We start from the raw sequence: 22,140 nt of genomic DNA, 5'->3' as shown, positions 1-22,140 counted from the left end.
TTTCACTTGAGTTATTTTCCCCATGACTGATGCACTACTGTACCATAGATTGGGTCAGACAACTATTTGAATTGACATTTTCCTCACATGCATAATGCTTAAGAGTAGAGTGATGAATTGCGGATAGATGATGTGGTATTATTGTTCCAATCCAATCGCATGCGGACAGCCTTAAGTGGGACTGTCGACTCCTGGAATTAAAATGCATCCTGGATGCATCTCCTGTGACTACACCGAGGACAGATTGGGAGTGTTCAGCCGTGAAAATGATCTGCATGTTATTGGATCACTCAGGACAGATAATAATGCCAGGTCTGTATAGGGTACAGTTGCACAAGGAAGCTGCTTCGTACAGTGATTTTGCAGACCCGCAGTCTGAAGGTAAGTTATGACTTAGGCTAGAAAAAGCAAGCCTTACAAAAAAATGAAATGTATGCTAAATGGAGCCTGCAAAATAGTGTATATTCAAACAGTGTTGGAGTCACTAGCTTCCTATCTCAACGTTGCACTGGTCTCTCAGACCACTTCATTGTGACAAGGCTAATAATGGATTAAAGAGTGGAGGTTTAAAAGTTTGTTTTCCGACACTGTCTTTTATTTTATTTGGTTCTCATAATCTATAAAGTTGCAAAAGTTGGGGCACCCCTGAGCAAAATTAACATTTTGTTTTTTGTTTTTTTTCCTTTTGAGGTTAAAATAAATAAAGAGGCTGCACGCCTTGCAGCAAATACACATAAAAAGGAAGTTCTTCAAATGTTAATGCGCTACTAAATTTATTTCATGGACTGCACAAAAACAGAAAATAATTGAAAGCATGGGGCAAGTGCAAAGGCTTTGGCACCCTGCTAGGTCAGTAGTAACCCTGCCTTTGGAAAGTTTTAATCATGGGAATTGAAATGTAATGCTCTGGGGGTTGTATGGCAGCCAGCGGCACAGGACACACTGCACAAATAGAGGAGAGAACACATTCCACTGAATATCCAAGTGCCTTGCAGTCAGTCATGAAAAATGATGCTGAATAGACACTGGCCTCCACAACAGGACACAAACAGAAAAAATCCACCATAAATAAGACATTTTTGGAACAGCCCTCACATTCCTCTGACAAATACAGTACATATGTGCGATATTAAAGCTGCAGCGAGTAAAATTGGTTATTGAAATAACTTTCACAGCAGATTGGAACTAATCTTCTCTCATAAGATGAGCAGACAAACTCATTTTATATGTGATAAAGCAATCTGTCCATCGCTGAAACTCTCTGCTGATGTTGACACACATTTTATCTGACCGTCTTTTCAACACTTTCCTGATTTTAGGTCTCTTTCTGGCACAGGCAGTTGCTTATGTTTAACAGCAAATAAGAGCACCCTCTCTCGCAATGTAAACAGAGCCCAGAGAAGGTGCAGAGGTGTCATTTCCTCTCTCAGTTTTTATTTTACATTACGCTAAAGGGCTCTTGTGAAATTATTGATTAATAACCACATATACACAATAAATCTGCTATTGTACCATTAAGGAAGCTACAGTACATGTATGTAAGGCAACCCAAAAAAATGTCAGAGCATGAATTAAGTGGGACTTAGACTAAAATATTTACCACATTTGTACTGGAAAGAAGATAGGGTCTTTTTGTCACATAAAACACTGCATCTACAGTGTTTATTAGTCACTTTGAATTGCCTATTTGATGAAAGGTGCTATATGAACAAGCTATTTTTCATATCATCATATTAGTTCACATCATGATTACATAATGATGACCACTCGGTTGTGTCACTGTGAAAAAGATCAATCCTGAGGTTCACCGCAGAAATTGTGCCACTTACACATTGAGGGAAGATCAAAAATGGTGGAGGGTCCCTTTAAGAGAGGACAGTCTTATGTTAACAGCTGCTGAGTCTTGCCTCCTAGTTCATGTCAATTTAAAAGACATCTGATGAGATGTGATGTCAGCAAAGAGCGTGTCATCTCGATCAAACCGCACATGCATTAAGGTCAACCTTGACAAAGTCAACATCTCTCAGCTGCTCCGCTGATTCAACCTGCAAACAAGAGCTGACAGACACTCTTTTGGCTCTGCTCACAGTTGCACCACAGCCAGAGGTGGCAGGTAACCAAGTCTAAATGCATTAGTACTATATCTAAATTTATCTTTCAGCTATCTTTACTTGAGTATTTCTTTTCTGACGACGTTTTACTTTTACTTCCTACATTTGAACACAAATATGTGCTTTCCATTTCCTTAAGTTCTAAAGAACGTTCTACACACTCCGCATCAAATACAAAACAAAACAGAGAGGGACGGTCAACTGCAGAGATACAGGTGTAGAGTAAGAAGAAAACTTTGTGCTCAGAGGACAGATCATCCCATGCCCTCTTTTTGTTGCTGCTATTCGTTATTACATAACAAACATCTTACATAACATGTTACTTACATACATGGTATGTCATTTCTGCCACAAGGCGACTATTTCTCAATCAAAACCATGACAAAAGACATTTGATGACATCAGGGAACGGTGTGAGTCCTAATGCCCTTGTATATTCAGGATGCATACGTGTGACCCACACAAAGGCTGTGTAACAGGGTGACGGAGCTTCACGGGTACGGGCGGGTGTGGGTTTTAAAACAATTGACCCGTGCCTTTTTCTCCTGAGTCGCTTTGTAATGCAGCTTTCACCACTTTTTTTTCAACATGCATACGCAACACAGCAATCAGCTGTTTTTAAAAACACTGACTTAATGTTTTCCGCTCCCATACTCTTACCTTAAGGTACTTTTGCCACCTCTGACTAAAGCAAGCGAGGAAAAAAAAAAACATAATGACGACTACAACTATCCTCATCAGCTAATGTCAGTGCATATTTATTTTTGTACCATTTTGTTTATACGTTTTTGACCCTACATGACTGTCCACCAACATGACCCTGACCGAAAATGGTACGTTTCTCACGTCAGCACCAAAAACAGCGACACTGTCCTTTTCTCATTATTCCTGTGTTTAAAGTATCCAATGCACCATGTGGTCGAGGTCTCAAACTGTTCTGACCCTGTGTAGTTTAGTTCACTTAACCATCTGGCTGCTCTGTGCTGCAAGGTCACGTTTCTCTCTTGTTCCCTCCTAAGCCTTTAATTTTTAATGTAATCACTAAACATTTGGACAAAAAAAAGCAAAGAATACAACCAAAAAAAAGGAAGGAAGGAAATTAGAGAAAAGCAGATAGAACTGCATGCTTAATTGTGTTTTTGTGAAAGCTTGTATTCAGCAGTTACATCTCTCCATTTCTCTCGTGTGTTTTGATTTTTGCAAAAAGTAAAATAGTCTCTCTCTCTATCTCTAGACATTTATGACAAAAACATGTCCACACAAATAGCATTAGCAGATTTAATTTGCTAAATGCTTTGAAAACAAGAGGTCCTTGTAATAAGCTGTAATGACCAAATACTGTGCCCATGCATTTAAAGCAATTATGAATGTGTTAATTAGATCCTTTATTAACACTAAAATGTACTCTCATAAGGCCCTTTAAGTGGCTTATTAACTGTTAATTACAACTTATTTACAAGGACCTTGAAATTTTCTCCGAGTTTCAGATGCACAGGCACATCACTGCTTCACTTCTTCACATCTATGCACCCGTTATCAAACTCGCAGCCACTTTACTGGGTGAGTTTCTGATTTCAAATTCACACACAGGTAATAAAACCACCATAAGAACAACAGTGTGCGACGCAGCTAGAAAATGAAAAAATAAAGTCTTATATTCATGAAAGAAAAACACTGTAAGCCCGAACGCATTGCCACAGAGAGACACATTTAAAACTAGTATATTAAAATTCAACACAATTAAAGCTTAACAATAAGACCAGTGAGCAACACATAAACAATATGGAGCCTCTCCATTAAACACAGGCCACAAATTTTGCAAGCACAGACTGAGAAAAGGCATTTTCTGGCTCAATGGAGATAAAACAAACCACACTGGTCATGTTTCTGCTTGTGAGATTCATCTCTTGGCGAACTGGCTTTGGTACTTTGGGAATCTGTTTTAAAACCAAAACTAATGAGATTCTTTAAAAAAATATATATCATTTATAGACTGGTCAACCTGGAGTTCAACACTAGTAAAACACTGGCGATGGTGCAACTCATAAAAACGGAATGTGGTCCCTGTGCATCACACAAACACACGTACAACTGACATGTAGCATGTGTTTAATTATAGAGTATATTGTACTGTACACACACACATATATATATATATATATATATATATATATATATATATATATATATATATATATATATATATATATATATATATATATATATATATATAACACATACTGTATACTCTCATTTTCCACTGTTTCAGAGGGAAATATTGTTCTCACATGAGTGCATTTGTTTAACGGCATATGTTACGAGTTACTAGGCAGGCTAACATTTTCCATGAAATGTGATGCCTTGTCACTTATTAACTGGCCAACAGTGTAATAATGTAACTAGTGGCAATAAATAAGAACTGCCTAAAAAAATAAATAATTGTAATAACATAAAACTGAGGCACAGTAGGAACTCCTATAGTTTGGTGATAGTAATTACAAAAAATTCTGCAGTCCCCTCTTCTAATGGAATACAAAATTCTGTGTGGTGTTTGTACTTTTACCTTGATTTGAGAATTAAGAAGAACCATGGGTTCCTCACTTCACTGAACAAGCAACATCCTAATTAAACTGTGAAGACCAGTGACCTCCTTCTCCACCCTGTGAGTTTCCAGTGGGCTTCAGTAGGGGTCATTAAAATGCTCTGTAACATACAGAGTGTGTGTGTGTTTGATCTTTCTGTTTTCACGACTCGAGCCTCAACACACACTGCTAAAACACAGGGCACTTCACCATACGATACAGAGATTAAGCTGCGTCTTGTTTTTAATCAGTGAGGTGGGATATGGGTTTTTTTTCCCCCCCCCGCATTTTCAAAAGACTCTGAAAATTAAAGACACCTCCAGGTTCTCAGATTTCTTTTTTCTTAATGTCATATTTATACCATGATGAGAAAGGTGATGTCAAATGGTGTGTTGATTAATAATCTGGGGAAACAATAAAATGCTGATGAACTCCACTCTCGTACCTCAGACTATGCATCTTTACTCAGGATAACTGTAATATCCACGTTGAACAGAAAAAATACATAATGGAACAATTTCATCACAGCCTGATCCGGATCAAAACAATAGCCAATCACAATAGTATTAAAAAAAACTGTCAAAGTCTTAGAATAGCTCTAAAACACACCAACATCACTTTATGTGCAGAAGACATTATCTTATATCATCTTATATTATCTTATCATTACCTCATCATTAAACAAATATACTGTGCCCTCCATAGAAGACTGTGCTCTTCCTCCCAACCAGACTTTTAATTTTAGCGTCAGGGGAGGGCACTATTTCTCCAAGCAAATTCATCTTTTTTTTTTTTTAAAGTAGCCTCTTGCCACAGAGATGGTGGCTCCTGCGTTAATGAACAGTGAAATTTCAGGACACAGGGACTCAGGCCAAGGTGTAAGGGGGGATTTCCCCAAGCCACAATCCTTATCCTAAGTCCTTTCTAACTGATATTCTCTCCGCGGATAACACAATAGCATTATAACAAACTGATAAATAAAGCAATTAAAAGTGCCATGTTTCACACTCACTTAGGAAATCAACCATTTATACGCTTGTAAATGCAACTTAAAATGTAACAGTTTTATATTCTGCTGGCCACAGCCTGCTGGTGGACCTTAGAGGTATTGACTGGGCTGCAAAAACTGTGGCATTTACCTAATTCATTGGAACATATTCTTTGTTTTCCAACAAACATATACAAGAGTCTTTCTGCATGGAGTTTGCACGTTTTCTCCATGTACACATTGGTTGTCTGGGTACTTCAGTTTCTTCCCACAGTCCAAAAACATGCAGAGGTTAACTGGACACTCTGTGAGAGTCCATAGAGACACATTATGTGTGTCTCTATGGACTGGTGACCTGTCCAGGGTGTATCCTGCCTTACGCCCTTTATCAGCTGGGATTGGCTGCGGTCAGCGGCCCTGTGATCCTCATGTGGACGATGAAGCAGTTGACGAGGAATGGATTTTTTTTTTTTTTTTTTTGGCAAAACAAAGTGTGGAATGCCATCTGGTTACTTCAACGTTTGCATCTAATTTATATCTAATTGTGTTAAATATATATCAAAAGGAGATGGGGGAGTTGGTAAGAGAAAAAAAACAGCTGATGATCTTTGTGTGGCATATGCAACTAAAACACTGTACAACTAACATCAGGAAAAAACTCCAGAACAATCACTTAATTAGCGAGTGAAATAATAGCCGCATCAGTCATGACTAAAAGAAAATTCATGTTTTGACAGCCTGACTTTTAAGTCATGAAATTATCTAAAAAGGAGACCATGAAAAATCAATTTAATATCGTATAATCAACACACAGACAGCACAGCAGCGTGTAATGCCTGTTATGACACACCTCTCAGGGTTGAGGCTCTGCAGATCCTCGCAGCTCTCTTTGCTGTGACTGTCCACTCACACAAAGTAATGAGATCATCCTGGGTGAAGTGATGCTGAAAATGAATTGTCCCCTCCCCTATCCCCGACGGCACGGTGGCCACATCTCTCCTGGACCTTGTGCACTGAGGCCATCCATCCTCTGCAGCCACGCAGGGCAGTGGCTTCACTCACGACGAGCACAGTCCACTCCCCCCACCCTGCAAACCACCAACAAAAGCATCTGACAGGAATCCCGCATCTAATCCAATCAAAGCCGTGCAGGTCAAGTCCACCAACAGCATTCCAATAAGAAACATTATGACTTTTCCATTCAGGGCTGCTATTTCACTTGAGGCTTAAATTCTACTACAAATTGCACATGCATCTGAGGTCCAGTTATTGTTTAGCCAGGTTACAATCTATATTTGTTGATAAAGGTATGTCAGCAGAGCGTAGATACACGGTAATAATACCCTTGTATCTTCAGGACACATTTTCTATTAAGAGGAAAAGGCTATTTAAGTTGAACACAGTTTTGCTCCGAGACGAAAGTATAAGAACATTCCTGGGGTAATGAAATCACCATGCACAATCAGCGTTGGGCTTGAAGGATGGCAGAGATCTTGATCTATTAGAGCTCCCAGATGATTTTTACTCTGCCTCCATATTAGAACAGAGCACGCTGATAAATTCCTGCAAGGGCAGGCTTTTTCTGGACCGACAAAAACATAAACAACCCGGTACAAAGAAAAAAGCAGGTGCAATGTGGCCATGAAGATAAAGCTTAATCTATCACAACTCAGTAAGTGTAATAGGAAAAGACAGTTTAAAGGTTTAGAATAATCACAGATGTCAGGAGCTATCTTTCACCATGGAAACGATATGAGGCATCTAGGAAAATGTGATGTCTCGAAAATAGAGCCGTGCTGAGCTACGGGTCAGGGCTGGAACAACAGCCTGCATAAGTCACCGTGAAGCCATACAGGTCACGGCGCCAGATGACTGACAGCGCCACGGACGACAAAGTCAATGCTGCCAGGCTGTGGGGACAGACACCCGACACAGGACTAACAGGCCTTTTGACCGCTGTGACCGGCTCGAGAGATTGAGGAGTGTCGCACATGGTCTAAAAAGAAAAGAAAGCCAGGAACTGCATTTGCGACGGGTGACTCATTCTGGTCAAACACGTCCACAAGAATGAGTCCACGGAGGATATTTTCACCATGCAAATACACACATAAAAGAGCAGGGAGAGCCATACTCATGTCGAGGTACTGGTTTATTGTGAGTATAAGCAGCTCATCACACTATTGGCTCATTGCAAATCCATTTAGTGTGCAGTGCATTAATCATGCTGTGGGCTGCCAAGGTTTCACCATTTATGCTACTTGGTAGATTACATGAGAGCGGGTATTGGAAATCCTCCTTGATAGAATGGAAGCGCTCATTGTGCTCGATGGATTCATTCACTCTTGCATTGTTGTGTGTGGGATTATGTACATGGTCAAAGAGGTTTGACACAATATGTGCACAGAATCTGCAACGCACCTGTAGGGCTGTCCCAAACAATTATTTTTTGGAACTATCAATCTATCAAAAGTGATTATTTTCTCACTGGGGCTGCAACAATGTATTTTTCTGGTAGTCACCTACCACTATTTGTTAAAAAAACAGAAATATTGATCAAAACGGCATCACAATATCGACCTTTCGAAAGCATCGGTGAAACCGAGGATTTAGCCACGTGCCCAGTGTGACATCCTGCAGGCATGGCAGAGGAGAAAAAAAATCAGTGTTCTGGTTGTAGTCATTGTAGCATGACTACACATTATCTCCTCCCACTAACCCAAAGCTGCTGCTAACAAATAGTAACCATGCTGATTTGGGCAACACAAACTCAAAACACTCTTCCAAAAAGAAAGCCACAGTGTGTAAGCTATGTTATGCGCATGTAGCATAGCACAAGACATCTCCGCATGCATCATAAGGACACAGACGTATCTACAATAATAACTCAGTTACACCCCACACGAGTGTTAGGCCTGTTCCTTTAAGGAGTCTAGTTAGGTGAGGAATTCTGGGTAATGTGTTGTGTTGTTGTTGTTAGTTACAACTGCAGAGAGAACAGTTTAAGGACGTATACCTCAAGTCTCTCATTCACCTTCAAAACTGTTTGTCAGAGAGCAGAAAAATGGACGTGTGTGTTCTCCACATTTGACAATAAACGTACTACAGTAATAGAATATTGATGAGCTAAGGTAAAGTAGCATCATTCAGTGCTACGCTAACTTAGCTCATATGCACAGCACTTTATTGCCACGATTCACAGCCACAGGTAGAAGCTGAAAAGATAACAGGACGTTTACTAAAAAAAAAAAACTATTGTATTTTAACTTAACTTGCTTTATTTTGGTTAAATGTTCCCAGACTTTGGGTGAAATGTGCAGCCTTTCCATGTTTCAGTCATGGCAGACAATGGAAGTGATACTAAGCACTTCCTGTAGTGCACAGCTGTTCTTTCACAATAATACAAATGTCAACATTAAAATCCAGCATCAGTGTTCTTATAATTGACACCATTGATTATGCTGACACCTATACACCTGTATATACGATTCAGGCTCTCTGCAAGCTAAGCATTGTGTTCACATAGTTTAAAGGTATATTAGGGGCCATTTGTGGAAATAGCTTGCAGTACAGTAGTGTAGATATCATTATGAGATTCTCAATCCAAACCATCTAACCTCCACGGGTTCTCTCTCTCTTTCCCTTTCTCAATTACCTCCTCCTTGCACATCAGCACTGAGTGGAGCTCTGACATTGCATTCAGCGCTGATGTGCAGTGACTGACATCACAACATAAGATTGCATTGCAAAAAGGGTTAGGTGAATTAACCCAGATGTAAAAATAGCACACACATTCATACCTCATCCCACACACACACCCCAGTCTACAGCTACTTATTAGATTAATATTTTTTCATTTGAAGACCGGTACAAAGAAAGCAGCTGATTGTCAGAAGCCATCACAATCATTTAGTGAATGTCAAACTCGATCAAAACAGCCCCATTTCCAATGAAGCAGAGGCCCAGCACTGAATACGTGTACATTAAAAATAGCAACGCTACGTGCAAGCATTAAGGAGCACATGGTACCATGAAACATCACAGACACACTTACATGATTCGTCACCATCAGATATGACTAAAAGCAGGATTTGATGGATGGGGATGCCAAAGGAAAAGTAATTTCTACTAAATTATTATTGTTACTGTGGATATGAGGAGGTGCAAGAAAGCTGAGCTGGTTGCTACAGAGGACATACTGAAGTATACATTTGTGATATGTATTACCAGGGCAAGAGGCCAACATGAGTAAGGAATGGATTAAACAATGCTGCTGCAAGCAAGTGTGGTCACACTTCCTCCTTATTTCTGTAACTGATACTTCTCAAGCCAAGGAGCATTTAATATTACATTACTCTGTGGACTTACATGACCCACACATGGATAGGAAAGAGGTCTTGTAAGGGATTTGTTTTGTATGTCAATTAAACTGGTAATTATTTACTCAATTAATAAATGAGTTGTCTGGCAATAAAATGTCAGAGGCTGGCAACAGATGTAGATAAATGTGAGAAAAACCATGAAAAACAGAGAACACTCACAGAGAACACTCAAACAAAATGTCTTAATTATTAATTAACAATTAATAGTAGCCTGTTACGAGTTAATCCAACGTATAGAAAAATCCAAAGACTGAGTTGTGTACACCGTCTAGTGAAGCCGCCCTTAGTGCAAAGACAGGTCAAAGTGACTCACCCTCTGTTGCTGCCTTCTGACAATGACGTCCCTTGTCACCGATAGTGTTACATTATGAATGACTATCACATAACGTTATTGAAATTTTAAATAATAGCCAACTGTTGTGACAATAGGCAGGAAGTGCTGAAGAAGGATGCTTCAACACTTTATTTCAGCAAATAAAATACAGTGAAACAGAACATAATATCAAGAACGTAAACTGACATTACAAAGCAGATACATGAATTAAAGAAGGGTGAGCGTGTTGGTCCCCTGCTCACCCAGGAACTTTTACAAAATGTTATCATTACTGTTGGAGCAGCCAAAAATTAAACAGCGCTCTTCCCAACTTCTTGGACATCATCATAAAATGTAGAAAAATGCACATTCTTTAGGAGGGTTGCAGTCAAACTGATGCCAGCGATTCCACCACAGTGATGACACCTTGCGTATTTTGTGTGATTTGATTATAGAGCTGAGCATATGTTAATTACGCTCAGCTAGCTGCTCAGCCGTGCTCTCTGGTAAATTTGGGGAATTTTACAACCCAGACAAAGTCATTATTTGTGAGCTTTTGCACAGCAGACACATTGGATAGTCCCCATCCTCTTATGACTACTCCTTTTCAAAAAAAATAATAAATAAAGCTAACAAATACGCAAAACTATATCCTGTAATACGTGCAGCTATACGTACAACTATACAAGCATCCAAAAATCATCTTACTTGTTTTAACTTTCCACTGTGATATAACAAAAGGTCTTTGTGTGAGAAATGTGTCATGTGTTTGCTTTGAACACGCTTCTTTTAGCACAATATGTAAAGCCAAACTTAACACACCCATTTAAAACCAAGCTTTTATTACAAATGTATTTCCCACCTATGGGTCATGGTGGTTCTTAAATCACTTGGCCCTTGTAAATGTGGTTTGATTCCCATTCCGCATGGGCAACTACTAGCTGCACACATTGGCAGGAAAATGATGTGAAGGCAGAAGATAAGATATGTACATGCCTATGGCAGACAGGTTTCCTATTCCAAATAGTAAAATCCATACATGGCTCTAAGGCACATAGCTGCAAAGGACTCAGCACCAATCAGCCAGAATAAACCAACACTTCATGCAAGGGCAAGGTACTGTATTATCAGACTCACCGACTGCCAATCTTACACATCTAGCGACTTATGAAGAGGACTTTAAAAGGACATAAAAAATTCCAGCCAAAATACTTATTTTTGGAATTTCATTCTAATGGTGAGCTGATACTCCGCATGTTTTGAATAGCATCTGTTTAAGAGTTTGCAGTGAGTTAATGTGTAGGTTCATATTGCATGCTTCATATCAGTGCTGTGCAGCTGTTGCTCGAGTTAAAGCCAAGTCTGTTTTTAAAAATGTGCACCATTTCTAATGTGTTGGCCATGCCGCCCCAACAGAGGATTTATTGGGTGAAACTAAGCCCATGCAGCTCCTCCTGTTTGAGGTATTATCCTCAAACATCTTTCCTCACACCTTAGACTGAAAAAAACTGTCTGTAAATTTCCAAACTTTGGCATATTGATGTTATATGTGGAGTCAGAGTGTGTGTTACTTGTGTTTGGGCTGCAGATAAAACTGTTTTCCCTGAAATTACTATTGCAAAGCATGCAGTTGTTTACTTTCAATATTGCTTAGGTAATCCTGTTCACGACTGCAGCTATAAACTCACATTTTACTATAAAAATCTCAGTTCACGATATTGGCATTGGAACAGAGGTGCAAAAATACAAAAAAAAAAAAAACCTAAGTCTACTACAGTTGCAATCAGCTTTCTAAAAAAAAATAGCAATCAAAGGAATCAGATGATATATTTATTGGTACATTTTCTAACAGAAAAAAACAGCTGTTTTCCAAGGAGAAATATGCTGTGCGGCTCAGAAGATTAGCATTAATTCATGGGTGGCCAGTGAGTGAATGCGGCCATCTTACATAAGAGATAAAACAGAGGAATTATTTATGGAGTCGTCTATAAGTTTACATCCAACACTTTGTTGGAGCTTGTCTATTCATAGGTAGCAAATGAAAGATGAAAGCAGCTTCCAGCAGAGAATGTATCAGTACATGGTAGAGTACCATGTAATCACTATCATACAAAGCAGTGAAAGTGAGGGCTTTGATTTATTCATAAGCTGGGATTCCTCTTCCAGGAATTGCTAAACAAAGGCAGATCACACAGAGGTAAAGTTTCTGCTGAGAAAAGCAAATTACAGATAAAAAAACAAATCAAACTTCTGCTGTGAACACTTCATGTGTTGCATGGCACTGGTTCACTTGTTATTCTCCTGCTGCTGAAGTCAACAGTCAATAAGCAGAGGTTCAGTATGAAAGAAATGAGCAGAAAATGCCCAGTGACAAAAAGTCTGATTTGGCTGATTTGTCTGTTTGTGCTGCCTGTAGAAACATGCCAGTGCAAAAAATGATGGCTCTGTGAAGCAAGCTCCCTGCCTAAAGTACATTATTTAATGTACTTATTTTAAGGCTATGCAAACCAAACAAGATTTATTCTGAAGTGATTATATAATAAACATGCAACATAATATATTGCATTTCTGCCAGTGAAACTCTTAAATGTTACACCCTACACACTTTAATTCCAACACTATAGTGTGTTATTGCTCCTATCAGGCTTTGCAGCTCCATGTCAGGAATAATTCAACATTCTTCTTGGCTGCGCAGCCTCCATCAAGCTTGTGTCAGTGCCTATCAGGGAGTGAAGGTCACCACTCTGTCCTGCTTAGCTGCCCTCCTGCAGCCGGGCCACATGTCCTCACGCTGCACCTTCAGCCTCCGCCTGAATCTCTGGTGACGTCTGTGGCTGAACATCAGAACATGGCCTTTATCTAAGTGAACATAATGATGATAAGGTAGCCACTAAGTGCAAAACTGGCCTTTAAAATATCAATAACTGAGATTGAACAGGATTGTTTAATATTCTTGTGTATTATTTTTTTTTTAGTTTTTTTTTTTATCCTTAATTAAATGTTGCCTGGTTTACAAAAAAGCCCATTAAAGTGTGTCTTGCTTTTTTTCAAAAATACAATTAATGGCCAAAATGTATCTGCAGTGAATTCTAATCGGTGTGTTTCACTGTTGGACATTCTCCAAGGCAAAAACAAAATAATTAGATATAGAAGTTATTCTGTGAGAAGGAACAGGGTGTGGGTGAAAACACTGGTCAAGACAGTTGTGGTCAGAATCTAATTAAGTCTATTCATCAGTTAGTCATTCAACACAATCTGTCATCAGAGTCAAAGAAAAATGCCAAATATTTTCCATTGTCACCAATTAAAAAATCGGTTGGAGCAGTCGATGTGATCTGAAATATCAATAAACTACAGTGAAAACATCCCAAAAGTGATTTACCATCATTAAGACACAATGCAAATGGGATTATATCTGACTTTTATATAAAAGGGCCTCTTTTACAGTGTCTGTGTAAATCCCTACAAACACAGCATGACTGTATATACAGAGTATACTGTATATCAGTGTCATCAACAGACTGGCCCATCTGGTGTTTTGACGTTGTCACTTTTATATCAAGTTATTAAATTCCTTCAAAGTGACTAATTTCCTTCTCAACACAGTTGACTCCCCTGACAGGCAGCAGCCAATCAATAATCACACCTTAGGAAAAAAAACAAAAAAAAACTCACACTTCCTGTCTCGACACATCTTGAAGTGACAACAATCAAATTACGCGACAGCTAACAAATGATGTATGGCGTCTCCGGTGTATGTTCTGTATTTTTTCCATTAAGTAACCACAGCCTCCACGGCCAAGAGAGGACGCTTAATAAAGAGAAATTACAATTTATTTAATACCGAGCCTGTAGAGTCCCACAGGTGTGGTCAGTCCAATGTAATTGAAATCCTTATCTCCAGTCTTATCTTCTGTCTGGTGTATGACAAATAAACAATCTGACGTCGCTACAAACACCATACGGCCAACTCAGACACAAATTTCAAAATAAATACACAGTATACATATTAAAAAAAAACATTAGCCTGCATGCAGACCAATACTGGTGATCTGAAAGAGTTATGTGTTAGCGATGCTCCATCCTATTTTTTTTCCATATCATTAAAATGATTAAATATCAAAGAAATTAGGTAAATTGGACACTCTAAAATTGACTGTAGGTGTGAATGTGAGAGTGGATAGTTGTGTGTCTCTATATGTGTCCCTATGATGGACTGGCAATCTGTCCAGAGTTTACCCCGCCTATCGCCCTATGTCAGCTGAGACATAGGGCGATAGGCACGACCCTCATGTGGAGGATAAAGCAGTACAAGATGGATGGACATTATACCTATTTCATGGGAACAAATTAGTATTTTGTGTCCACAAATTAGTATGTTGTGCACACGTTATACCTACTTAGTGGCCACAAATGATTATTTTTTTCACCCATGTCATGTCTGGGGCTCCGTAGGTATTAATTTGAGCCAGGTGCAGCATCTAAATAAAAAATAACACAGCCATCACTTCTTCTGTGAGACATAACAGTAAAATGCAACCTAACCGTGTTACAGTATGAAGTGGCTGTCTGTGTGGCTGTGGGCCAAGGATGTATTTTACTTGGAGAGCAGAAGCAACTGACAGATGCATGAGCAGCAGCACAACATTTATCAAGGCATCAGCAGGCTGTGAATGCAGAGGCCGCCTCTGCTCGTATCCACCTGCAGCTATCATGACTGCCAAATCCCAGGCATGAGAGGCGCTGGCTGAAGCACTACTCTGGTATCACATACCTGACCTCGCTAGACAACAGTCAGCTCTGGGTGTTAAACCACCCCATCCGCTCCATACATCACTGTTATCTCTATCACCCCTGTGAAGATTAGCCACTCACACAACATACCTGTTCAGACTGCTGCTGCTGCTGCTGCTACGGTTAAGCACAAAGCCCAGAAGAGCCCAGTCAACATGAAGTGATAACCCAAGAAAACATGGTTGTTGCTCCGAGAATGTGTAAGGATGTGTAAGGATGTGCTGACAAGCTCACACTGGCTTCCTTCTTCAAACTAAATCCAGAAAATATGCTTTGTTTTGTTTTATTTCCAAGTGTACAGTAAGAGTTTTTACGATGGCCTTGCATCATTCAAATTAATAAAAATGCATTGTTACAGATCATCATGTGCTGTGTCAGGTTTACAGTAACATGTTTCGCAAAAAGATCGACCTAACTTTCAAATATTTGCTCAAATAAAATGACCCTTTATGTGTATTTCCATCTGCTGCTCTAAAACCTAAACTCTGTGTCGCCACAGAAGGATAATAAGGCTCAACTTAATGACGTAGATAAAGTGCAAACCCTAGCCGTTGGTATACGGTGGCGTTTCACCGCTGCTTCACTTTATCACTGGAGCAATATTTACTTCTCGCAGTAAGTGAAGAAATGTCATGTTCACACTGGCAAGATACCATGCAGTGCAGCTTTGCTGTGGTGAACTCAAACCGGTTTCAAAGTTCAAAGTGTACAACTTTGTGTTCTCACTCGTCACACATAAATGCCAGGAGAGGCGCTGTCAAAGCATTTTAGAATTTGTGAAAATGGATTGTAATTTCACATGACACAGTGGGCACATTTAAGCATTATTTATGTGTTTATTTCAATGCACTGTATCAGCATATAGGGTCAACACGGGGCTGTGGTGGCTAGTGTTGTTGCCTCACAGCAAGAAGGTCGTCAGTTCTGATCCCTCGACCAAGGGCCATCTATGCATCTATCGTTCATTTAAATGTACAGTGGGCAAGACTTGATCGTTACTTGTCACCAGAGTCACGTGTCAGACCAAAATAAAACGGATCAATGCCAACACCAGTTATTAAGCTATGGTGACTGTACTGGTCAAAACCCCATATTTACAATTAGCGACAGTGTGCATTTTAAGGCAGAAGGTCACTATGTAAATGAAGAAGAATGCCACCCTTTATGGGATAAAAAGGCCAACATAGTTTCCTGGCCCTCTGCAGTCTTACCATTAGATATCACTAATTCTCACACACTGGACACTGGACTTCAATATTTTTATTTTTTTTGTGATATCTCGTAATGCAGAATGTTGCATATTGGACCTTTAAATGAGCAAAGTGTGTCGCTCTCACAGTCACATGTTCCGACATTTCTGTCATTTCAGATAGACATTTTTAATCTGGGCAAACACTGCTAGGTAGGGACTGACAAACTGTGAGTATCTGCTGTGTACACATGAGTATTTTCCCTCCCTGAAGTGTTTGATTAAAGAAACGGCATTCTGGTGAAATAAAATGCCAGGGGTTAACAGAGTCGTCACTTTGCTCTGGTTTTCCAGAATCAGACTACAGAAGAATACCTGGAGGTTCCTCTCGACCTTACATTAGGAAACATTACATACGTGTATACTGTGTTTATTTTTGCAGACGCTGAAAATGCAAATAGCAGAAGACAGATGGATTTTTATGTGGGTGCATCAGCAGTTTTCCTTTTAAATTTTTTTATGCAGACTAAACTACAATGCCTTCCTTGTGAAACGAGAATAAAGAACACACTGATGATGTGACTTGTTTATGCACCGCATTGTGAATAAAGGGAACCTGGTGGCTGAAGTCTGCTCGCCTCTGCCATTATGTGGCAGTGAGAATGTGAGGGGGCTTGTATGAGCTCTCCTGATCACCCTCCTGGGAGTAATAGACGGGGCTACATGAACGTGGCAGGTTTATTAAGTCGGTGCATGGAAATTAAGCCACAAAGAGGCATATTAATCATCATTTTACTTGACAAAGTGACGAAGAAGTGTGATCAGCAAATACAACTGGAGTGGGCATGGTATTTGAATGGAAACGGTTTAATGACGCATTTATTGTGCTTCAGTGCCCTTGTGGGCAGGACAGAGTGAATGAACGAATGAGTGAGTGAGCGCTACATCCATTATACTCCTGTAAGCAACGTGGGTGTCAGTGTGGGAATTAATGACACTTTTGGGTTGGACTTACAGGCTCAATCTCATTTCACCCCTTGCTCCTACCACTTAGCCCTACACCGATATTTGTTGAAGTAGAAGGGTAGGAATTCAGGAACACACTTCAAATGCAATGGCAGGGGCTTTTAAAAAACATTTTCATGGATTGAGGGTATTTTTGTTGTTTTGTCATCCTTGTATATCACACACACACACAACAAATACAGTAACATGAATGGCTAAAAGCATTTGAAAAAACTGAAGTGAGGTACTCAAACACTCTTCATTCTTCAGCGCTCCAAATATGAAACATCAGTGAAGTGGAGGCAGATTCAGGAAACACACACACACCGTTTATTTACCTTTGGACAATCTAAATAAAGCTTTATCAATAACCTTAACCACAACCAATACATGCCTAACCCTAACCTAAACCTAACCAGAATTCAAATCTGAGCCCTAAACTTATACAGTTTCTCAGAAATGAGGTTCTGTCTCATTGGGACCATGTTTTAGTTTTAGAATACACTGACCTTGTGTCTCTCTCTCACACACACACACAGAGACCGACATACACACGCAGTCAGCACAGCAGCTGTACTGGAGCGTCACATGACTCTATATGCACCTTGATAATTGTCTTTCCAATCCATGTCTTTCATCACAAACTCATTTTAAACTTTCAAATCAGTAGAAGGCTGTAGTTCGTCTGTAATGAGAGCGCCTCGAGCGTAAAACACCTCACTTGTCGCTACAATCCTGCCTCTAATTATAACACCTGCGAATAATCATTCCCGTATATAAAGAATGTAAGTGATAAACACATGGAGACGATTCTCTGTGATGTCCTGCTGCAGGTGTCTCCTGCTGCTTCAGTCCCGTCATCTACATAGTAATGGAATGTGTGTTAAGTCCGGGGAAAGACGCGCTTCACTTCTCCATGTACCACCTTCCTCTGGAAATGCCGCGTGCACACCTCACGTGCATCTCGACCACTGACACTTTATCCTCGCATTAACGTGCACACCGGCATTAACCTCTCCCCAACAAGCAAGATACAAAAACAAGACAACAACCCAATAACCTGGGTTTATTTTCCACTGCGCGCAGCAGCCTGATGGAATGCGCAACGGATCACGACGTTCCACCCGTGCAGGGAATAAACTGGAGCTTGAACTTAATAATCAAATCAAATATTAAAATAAAGACCATGTGAACGTATAAAAGGCAACAAAGAGGCTTATCTCCTTCTGCATAGTTACACAGTACGTGCGCAAACCAGAGGTAAAACAAATAAATAGTATAGAGCGATCTGGAAGGTGCGGGCAGGCAGGAGACACACACACACACACACACACACGCTGAACTCCACAAAGATCGCACACTATTGCGTGACACAATTACTTAGAGTGATGCGTTACCTGTTCAGCAGAGGAGGAGACACGACAGTGGGCAGAGGAGGAAGAGGAGGAAGAGGAGTCAGGCTGAGGAGCCACACAATCTGCACTGTGGTGGATGAAAGGGATGCTATCGGCGTCCCAGCACTCAACTCCAAAGTGAGTGTGCGTGCGTGTTTTTTTTTCTCTCCACGCCAATAAAGGACAGCGTGACTCAGACCACTCCCCCCTTGTCAAAACATTTCCAACTGTTTTCTTGTCATCACCACCAACATCCATAACAACATATTATGGCATTTAAGTGGCGATTTGTATGCAATATGGCATGATTTATTTATATTTTTAATCTATAAAACGTGGTCGCATTTTACAACCTGTTTTCAATCAATGTTTTCAACTCTCAAAAAGTGGAAAAAAAGCATTTGAAACTTAAGTGTGTAACATTTACATAAAAGCAAATGTCTGTCAGATTCAAATCATCGACAGGTGAGTTCCCATAATGCTGATTAAGCTCCACACAACCATGTGCATCTCAGTAAAGTGCTGTTGTATTCATGTGTGTGTTTGTTATCTGTCATGTGCACACAGGAAGTTGGATGTCAAGACAGAAGAAGACAAAATGAAAACACACTTAAAGCTGCAGTGTGCGACGTTTGGTGATATTTGTTGTTGTCAGTGTTATTGTTTTGCCTCTGTTTGGTTATTGTGTCGCATTATAATCAAATAGAACATCAAAAATAACAAACCAAAATCACTTATGCACTGCAGCCTTAACCACAGTCATTGAAAACACTTAAAGCTGCAGTGCGTAACCTTTGGGGATTTTTTTTTTCTGACCGTTTCATATGAAGGATGCAGCATACAAAAACCTTGTAAACAACACAACTCAGCAGAGATGAATGACACACTGCAGCTTTAAATTCTGCTGTTTGATTTCAGACAACACATGTCAAAATCCCTGCCCTGGGTCAGAAAATACTAGTGTACAACTGGGGAGGGGGGCATCAAAAGAAAATGAGGGATGTAAAAAAAATAATAAACTCAGTATAAAGTCCGACTGATATTGGACTTTTAAAATACATGTTATAAAAGTCGGATTTTGTACTAAAATGTTGTACTGAAATAGTACTAAATTGAATTTTGGACTAACACAGTAATTGAGATAGGGAGTGAAATTACTCCTGCATGTGTACCTATGGTAGGACTCAAGCTGGCCTGGATGTTCTGCGCATGCACAGCAGTTCCTACTCACAGCTAATACGTGGAAACAATAATCCAGGCTGGTAGTTTTGTTGGACTAATGAGGAGACCATCTGTATGCTCCGTCATCATGAAGAATATTTTAAAATTAACGCATGGTAGGAAGATTTCAAGATTGCTTGTATACAGAGACAATGGCGTTAGTCCAACTACGTCGACTTAACTGTGCACAGCAACATACTGAGTGTGTCTCGTCTGCTGAGACAAAGAAACGCTACCACAGCTGGAAACGTGCAATCATTTACAAGGTCAAATTCTCTTGGATCAAATGAATACACTTTGGCAGAGTTTGGTTTCTTTTATTTTCTTCAAGAGGAGACAGGATATTGACAAAGCCGCTTTTATGGAGACAAGTTTCTTGGTGAGTGAGCTAAGAGCTCAGAAGATGGAGGATTTGTGAAGGTGTGTTCTTTTTTGCTGCTGCGGCAAAGCTGCTATAGCGCCAGACGAAGTAAAACTGTGTGTCAGTTTGTCATGAAGAGCTGTCATACACTGGATTATTGATATGACACAAGATAGTGAAAAACTGTGAAGGACACTGCAGAAATGTCCAGTTTTCACTCCAGAGGGAGAAAGAAAAACACCCAACTAGTCATTTTTATATGCGGCATTGCTGCAGAAGTGGATATAAGAGGGAAACCATAGCTGGTTCAACCAAAGGTGAGGGTTTGTTTGATCAAACTATTTTCCTCCTCTATGAAAATACTTATTATTCACTTATTTAAAAATCTTGTCACTCTGGAACAAAACAAAAATGAAGGTCTTGCCCCTCATTCACTGATGTCACCAGAGTCCTGCCCTCGGCTCAAATTTAATTAATTTGTTTGCAGTTCTCCTTTATCTGAACAAGATAATAACTTTGTGCCTAAAATACCTGTTTTAATTGAGTTCTCTGCAAAGAAAAACAATTCTGAGAAGAAAAGATATTCAGTAAAAGATAGAAGTAAATTAAAAGCACTGGAGATAATTAAGTTGCACAAAGAAAATGCTCAAAGAAAATATGTCCTTGGAAACCAGCATTAAAATAATAAAAAAAGATGAGTTCTGATTTGCTGTTAACTGTTAAATTTAGGCTCTTCGTGGAAGAGATTACAAGCGAATTGATTGCACTGCGGAAAATAATTGTTTCTCAATTTGTTTGCTTCAGCTCAAAGTAATGAAGCATCATTGGTTTGGTAAGTCTCTTGTATAGGATCCTATACTTAGCTCAGGTTATCTTTTGTAGAATCGAGAAATGCATCACATATCCGTAATTCTGGACTCTAGTGTACATTACGTTAACATTATACATAGAACCAATTCTAAAGACACAGCTAACCCACGCTTCATCAAATTAAAAACACTCGATCATAAAGAAACGGCACAAGCTAACAACTACAGACTACCACTGAAAAGTATGCAAACAATTCTCCAAATCAATATCAAACCAAGTTAAAAAATAAACTTTTACTAAGCAATTTCTGCAAACTAACACCAAATACCACTGTATTAAACTCACACGAGTCAAATTACGCAATAAGCTCCATAATGACGTGAAATCATGTAGCATTCATCATTAAATCGCTTCAAATGGATGTTTAAAAACAACACGAGTGGACATCCTGTACTCTGCAGCTCGCCTGACTCCGACTCTCGTTGTAATTCTTTTGTAACGGTTTTCCGATTGGCCGAAGGTAGCTCAGCGGTAGAGCAAGTCGTCTTTCGACTGGACGGTTGTGAGTCAGATTCCTGGCTCTGCAAGTGGACATGCGCTGAGTTGTCTCTGGGCAAGACTCTTAACCCTGCAGTGTTCCTGACAGTATGGTATGAAAGATGTGCCATAGATATATATGCTGTACGAAAGTGTGAGTGAACGGGTGTGAATGGGTGAAAGTGCAGTGTCAAAGAGCTTTGAGTGGTCGTCAAGACAATGACAGCGCTATGTAAATACAGAGGATTTAGCATTGTTGAATGGTTTATATGGAATTATGCATTTGTTTAGCATTTAAGTTTAACGACAACGTAAAGACTGGGAGGTGCTCAAAAAATAAAGAGATTTCTATATTCTTATTCCTTGGTGTTAATAATACATGTTAACTATTTTTTACCTTTTACTTTTTGTGCTTTTTGATGCTGTCAAACCATAAATGTCCCAATTGTGGGACTA

The 22,140-nt window shown here is 39.6% G+C and overlaps 1 protein-coding gene across 2 annotated transcripts in view; it reads right to left on the bottom strand.

Annotated features, from left to right (window-relative positions):
- The window catches only part of LOC131460269 (contactin-4), a 135,108-nt gene extending 116,264 nt beyond the window's left edge, over positions 1 to 18,844 (bottom strand). The window contains exon 1 of one of the 2 annotated variants that reach the window (XM_058630601.1): positions 18,759 to 18,844. The gene's annotated coding sequence lies outside the window, so the exon portion shown is untranslated. The remainder of the gene's footprint in view (positions 1 to 18,758) is intronic. The other variant, XM_058630600.1, reaches the window with a different exon arrangement.
- Positions 18,845 to 22,140: the final 3,296 nt, after the last annotated feature.

The sequence above is a fragment of the Solea solea genome, chromosome 6 (genome assembly GCF_958295425.1).
Source record: "Solea solea chromosome 6, fSolSol10.1, whole genome shotgun sequence".
NCBI classification, from domain to species: domain Eukaryota; kingdom Metazoa; phylum Chordata; class Actinopteri; order Pleuronectiformes; family Soleidae; genus Solea; species Solea solea.
The sequence above is the reverse complement of the archived record's forward strand: the minus strand, read 5'-3'. Positions and strand labels throughout refer to the sequence as shown.